The following is a 6,269-nucleotide window of genomic DNA, read 5'->3' on the forward strand; positions in this document are numbered from 1 at the left end:
AAGGTGTTGAGGGGCAGCAGTTGAAGGCACTCTGAGCAAGGGCAGGGTTTTCAAGTCTAGGAACCTGGACTAGAGTTAGGAAGGGAAGGGAGACCAGTCTGGGCTTCTTGACAAGCTGAAGCCTTCAGAGGGTCTTAGTGAAGGGCACAGGGGCAGGCCCGCTGGGTAGTCCAGGGGGAGAAGGCTGCTAGTGAGATTGGTTCTCCCAGGATGAGGAGCCTGCCCCAGGTACTTAGGGAAAGTCTAGGATGAGGAGAATCTTTATCCTCTGGGAGCCAGTACTGAATCTTTGGTGCGCTTGCCTCTAGGACTTGTGGGCAGAAAATAGAAGGGCTGTATGTTCTCTGATTGCAGATTCTCTGGCTGCAAAGGCAGCATCTCCATCTCCTTGGCACAGCCCTGATGCTCTCCAAGGGGTCTTCTAGGATATGATTCTATTATCCTCCTGCTTCAGGAAGGACTATCATTGATCAATTTTCCTTCTCAACCTGCAGCTCTTGGGATCTGGTAAAAGCAAGAGGCTAATAAGGGCCTCCATTTGGCTGAACTACTTTGAAGAAGAGAAAACTTGGCTTACTAGAGAAGGAGAGGGATAGCTAATGAATATTTGTTAATGTTAACTTCCAGGGCAATGTCTGACTCAGTACAATCATGAAACTTAAAAAAAAAGAGTTCTACAATTTAATGCTCCAGTTCCTCATGATATCCATAGTGATGGGAGGTGGTGGCTGGTAGCTGGAGAGCTGCCCTCAGTGCTAGGAAGCCCTAGTTCCCAATCCTGTTCAGCCACACACCGCTCTCGAGTGATTTCACAGATCCCTTGCCCTCTCCCATTCTCAGGGAAATCTCTGAGACCCCAAATGGCAAACAGCAGATGATGTGCATCAGTGAAGGGAATTTCCTCACCAGGAGTACTCTATGCTGAGACTCTCTTTCTTCCCCCACTTACCAGTCCTTAAAGACACAGGCACACAAGAATTCCTACAAAGAAGATGGCATTAGATTATAAATTAAAACCTGTACTAAGACCTGTTGGACATGACTTGATGGAATACCTTTAACCTCTTCAAGAGTAACAGAATGATAGAAAGACATGCTCTGCCAACCAGAGACAAGGTGCTGAGGTAGGGGCGGCTAGGTGATGCAGCCGATAGAGTGCTAGGATCTGAGTTCAAATTTGGCCTCAGACACTTTCTAGCGGTGTGATCTTGAGCAAGTGGCTTACCTTCTGTGTGCCTCAGTTTCCCCAACTGTAAAAGGGAGACACTAATAGCACCTGCCTTCCAGGGTTGTTCACATAGTATAAATGTGATCCCAAGCAAGTCTTAAACCCTGTCTTCTTCATGTGTAAAATAGGGATAATGTTTCAACATGCTTTGCTGCATTGCTGTGAGACAATGTTCGCAAGGTGCTCAGCACGGTCCCTGACACAGTCATACTATAGGAATATTAGCCATTGCTCTCTGTAACATGGCTGCCAGACAAAGCAGCTGATGGAAGCCTCATGAGATCCTGTGTTCTACTTCTGATCTAATCAGTTTATATGTAATTGGAAATCCCAGAACTGGCAGGCAGGAAGTGTCCCTTTGACTGGTTGGCCTGGAGGGTAGATATTCCAGGTTCAAGGTGTTTTCTCATCCCACTATCTAAAAGTTATAGCTCACAAGTCCCCACTGATCTGTTTTTCTGTCATAGTCAGAGAACACAATTAGCTCAAAGCAAAAACTTTCACCATAATAAATGGCATATTAAGAACAGAAGCAACAAATCATTTCTCCCACAAGCCTGGGCTGCCCTCTCACAAAATGACTCCCAGAACCAGGAGAGAGTGGACATCCAAAGAGGCCATGAGGCGTAGAGGTCACATGAGGCCATGGTGCCCAGTGGAATGATGCTCGAGGCATGCGGAAGTTACCAAGTGCTGAGGGCCACTGAGGCCTTTGTCTTGGTCTCATGGCCTGTTCTTCCTGCGCCAACTCTGGAAGCTGCCACCATTGTTTCCTTGGTCATTGCTGCCTATTGCTTGGATGGAGTCTCTATCACTCTAGCTGTTGGCTCAGTCGAAATATTCAATTAGGGAATTGATAAATTCTTTTGGAAAAAGCTGGAATTTTGACCCTAGGGCCCAGAACTTTCCCTAGTTTTCCTTCTTTGGAGCCTTACTCTGTTGCTTGTCCATTTCCCAAATGGGAGATTGAAAAGGGGAGTCATCTTGTGCAGGCTTAACTTTTTCTTTCTATCTCTGGAGGACAGACTATATACTATATTATGGCTTTGGGGTTCAGGGCACCCCATTTTAAACCCAAAGTCTCTCGAATTTATCTGTGTAAACAAATGGATGGAGTAAGGAAGGAAAGAAACAAGCTTTTATTAAGGACTTAATGTGGGCCAGGTGCTATGCTAAAAACACTGAGCAAATATCTCATTTGATCCTCACCAAATCCTGAGAGGGAGGTGCCATTTTACATTTGAGCAAACTGAGGTAGACAGAGGTTAAGTGATTTCTCCTAGGGTCACACAACTGGCAAGTGTCTGAGGTTGGATTTGAACTCAGACATTTCTGACTCCAGGTCCAGTGTTTTAACCACTGCTCTGCCTAGCTGGTTTTGGAGAAAAATAGAGAGGCAGTTCTTGAATGGGGCAAGTTAATTGCCTCTTCTAACTATTTAAATGTGACTACTTATAGTCTGGAAAGGGTATATGCCTTCACATGTCATGTTCCTTGTTACCTGCCCATTGCAACCTGCAAAGAGGTGAGTCCCATTCTGAAAGGGACCCCGCTATAAAGCAGAATCTCAGATTTGGCAGAGACTTCAGGGGTCACTTTGTTCGTATTACACTTGACCAGCAATGTTGTGGTTGGAGGAATACCCATCAGAGGCTCCATCACCTGTAGACCAGGCTATTTTTTCCATAAAACAAAATAAAATTGTTCTAATGTCTTGCTCAGTTCATGTCACTGGGAGTGAAGCCACTGAAGCTCTTTTGTAGTCACTTGAGTAGAAAAACCAATAAATAGAGAGTTGGGAGTGCCTTGCTTAGGCTTCTCATGGGCAAATAACAAGCAAGACCAACAAAGTGAACTGTGCTTGACTGACTCAAAGCTGCATCCTCTCCCTGTTCTGAATGCCTGTCCCTTGCTGTGGGATGGCCCCCCTTTTGTCAACCCTTAGATGGTCTATGAATGTCTCATTTTGTTCTAGCATTAAATCTGAGTGACCTGCTTGCCTTGCTACAAATGCCTCCTAGAGAGCATACTCAACAACTGGTCACCCTGCCCCCGGTACTCAAACATTTTCAGTGAGATGAGCTCTCAGTTCCCTGGGACAATCCATTCCACTGTGGGCTGTTTGGGTCCCAAAGTTGTGGGCATTTTTTCTTGATGCCAAGTTCAGCCATTCCTCCATTGCTTGGAGTCCCGTCCTCTCAAGTCAAGTGGAGCTATCATGGACCCCCTGATCTTCTTTTCTCCAGGCTAAATATCCTCCAGATAATTCTCCTATGACTCAGGGCCATTGACCATCCCGGTTGCTGTCTTTTGAATGCTCTTCAGAATTTTAAAATGTAAAATAAATATAAATTATTTATATAAATATAAATCTAAAAATTTGAAATCTATTTGAACAGCCCTGAATTCATTATTTCAGATGTGATCTGACTCAGGCAGGGTATGGTGGAATTGTCATTCCCAATATATATTGTAACTCAATAATCTACAGAATAACCCAATCTGTATAACTCATAATCTACATTATCACTTGATAAATTGTGAGATGTTAAAGTTAACTCAACATGTTCCTTACAATGCAATAAAGATATTGTCTCCATGTCGATCAAGTGACAAGGTTTGTTAAGTGTCTACTATGTACCAGCCCTGTATATGTATAAAGAGACTGCATTTCCTTTGATCTTCTCTGGGCCCAAGATTGTTTGTTACAATCACATCATGTCATGTCAAATCTCATATCTCATAGCATGTTATATGGTATCATATGGTACCAGGTCATATATCATACCATAAACCATGCCATATACTTTTCCATACTATGTCATATCACAGTACAATTTCATATCACATTATCATATATCATATCATATCACACCATATCATATCATGATCCTGCTTTACTTAACCTCTGTCTGCCTCAGTTTCTTCATCTGTAAAGTAGAGTTAATAATAGCATTATAATATTATCTAATATAATCTAATTATTAGTAATAATAAAATAATTATTCTGCACAATATCTCTTTTAGGCTGGATAGTAACAATAAATCAGCCTTATGCCATTTCAGATAAAGAAATGGAGCCTCAGGGATCAAGTTATTTCTTTATTTATAGTAATAGAATTTCTATGCACCAGCGATGCAACACACAGTAACACCTAACAAAGTTAGGTTTCTGTTAACTCTGAATCAGGTATTTTTAATTCATTACTCCCACACAGTCTCTTTTCCCTTGTGATTCTTAGGTCCTTTAAAAATGTAAGATACTATCCATTAGTATTGTTCTTTCTTTTATTGTTACTATTGTCATCTTTTTATTTCATCGAGGGATTCAGGGTTGGCAGAATCTACTTGAACTTTGTATATTTAAATTACTTTGCATTTAGTGATCTCCAGATACCTAGGAGATATTACATCAAAATGTCCTCACGTTACTTCTGAGAGGCAACCAGCTGGCACCATCCCCATTTTATTGATGACAAAATGGAGGTATGTAGCTATGCCAATATTCTATTAACAATATGACGAACTGGCCCCAGGCCTATGTTTTCTCTGAAAATCAGGAGCTTCTACGAAGAGTTAGAAAAACAAAACAAAAACAGTATTTAGGTTTGAAATATCACCAAATCAGGGTCATTTGAAGATATTGGGAAGAACTATCTGTGAATGGAATGGCCTCACTCAAGAAGTAGACCGAGTGTCCAAACTGGAGATTTTCAAGTAGAGATTGATTGGTCAACAATGGGTTGTAATGGAAATTCTTTTTCAGTGAAGCTTTGTATGAACTGAATGCTCAAATGGTTTCTAGCCATATAATTCTGTGATTCTCTGAGGAACGAAAGCATAGGAGACAAATTATAAATGTCTTTGAATAATTTCAAATTCAAAAAATTCAAAAGTATTTGAATAATAGTGTGGAATGAGGATTTGATTTATTCTTGGACTCATCATTTCTCTAGCTAATCATAATTCATTTTCCCAAACTGTTTGAATCACAGTGTCAGATGTAACTCACTACTGAAATATTTCTCAAACCTTACCTAATAGACAATCTCATAGTCCATGCTGGTCTTGATGAGAAGATGTTTGGAAATGTCAATATCCTCCAAGGATTTGGAACATGGCGAGGAAACTTTTCTCAGGATTCATATTGGAATGGAAATTCATGAACCTGGACAAATTCTTAGGCATGCTACAAGGACAAACTTCCAAACTACCTGTCAGTAAAATGGGTCCCTCAGAAGGTGATATGTTCTCTCTCCATGGAAGGCTTGGTGACAATTCATTGTGGATGTTGTGAAAGGGGGGTTTGTTTAGGTCTGAATTGAAAAGAATTTCAACTTCATGATAGCTGGACTTGGGATCAGAAAGAACTGAGTTCACACCCTACCTTAGGCACTTACTAACTATGAGACCCTGGGCCAGTTACCAAACTTTTTTCAGTCTTGGTTTTCTCATCTATGAAATGAGGAAACTGGATTTTATGGTTTCTAAGATTCCTCCCATCTTTAAATCAGTGGTCCAAGGATTCATCCAGGTAGACTAGCAGCTTCTTTAGGGCTGGGCCAACCCCAGAGGAGAGCCATGAGGAGGGCAGCTCAGAACTCCTAAAACCCTTACACAGATCTGATGCTGTCTGTTACGGCTGGAGGAGATGATTGGTGAGCATGAAGAAGCTCAGGGCTTGAAGTCAAGAGACCCGGCTTCCACATTGGCTCTGACAGTTACCGCGTGAATGACCCGGCTCCAGTCCACTGGCCTTTTGCAGTTCCTGAGGATAAGATGAGGAAGGTAATTCAATTCAATTCATGTCAAATAACTATTGCTACCAGGTGCTATGCCAGGTTTTGGGGGGAAGTTAAAACCAAAACGATCCTCTTCCTCAAGGAACTTAAATTCCACTAGGGGTAAACACAAGGGCAGGGATTTGTGCTCTGCATCCCCCAAAACATGCAAAAGAAATGTAACACAATGTCAGGATGGAAGGTAGCACTAACAATGTAGGGAGAGAGGGCATCTGAGGGGATTCTTGAAGGGAACTAGG

The sequence above is a fragment of the Petaurus breviceps genome, unplaced genomic scaffold (assembly GCF_028583685.1).
Source record: "Petaurus breviceps papuanus isolate PSGF00001 unplaced genomic scaffold, PetGlider_PUasm1.0 207, whole genome shotgun sequence".
Taxonomy (NCBI): Eukaryota; Metazoa; Chordata; class Mammalia; order Diprotodontia; family Petauridae; genus Petaurus; species Petaurus breviceps.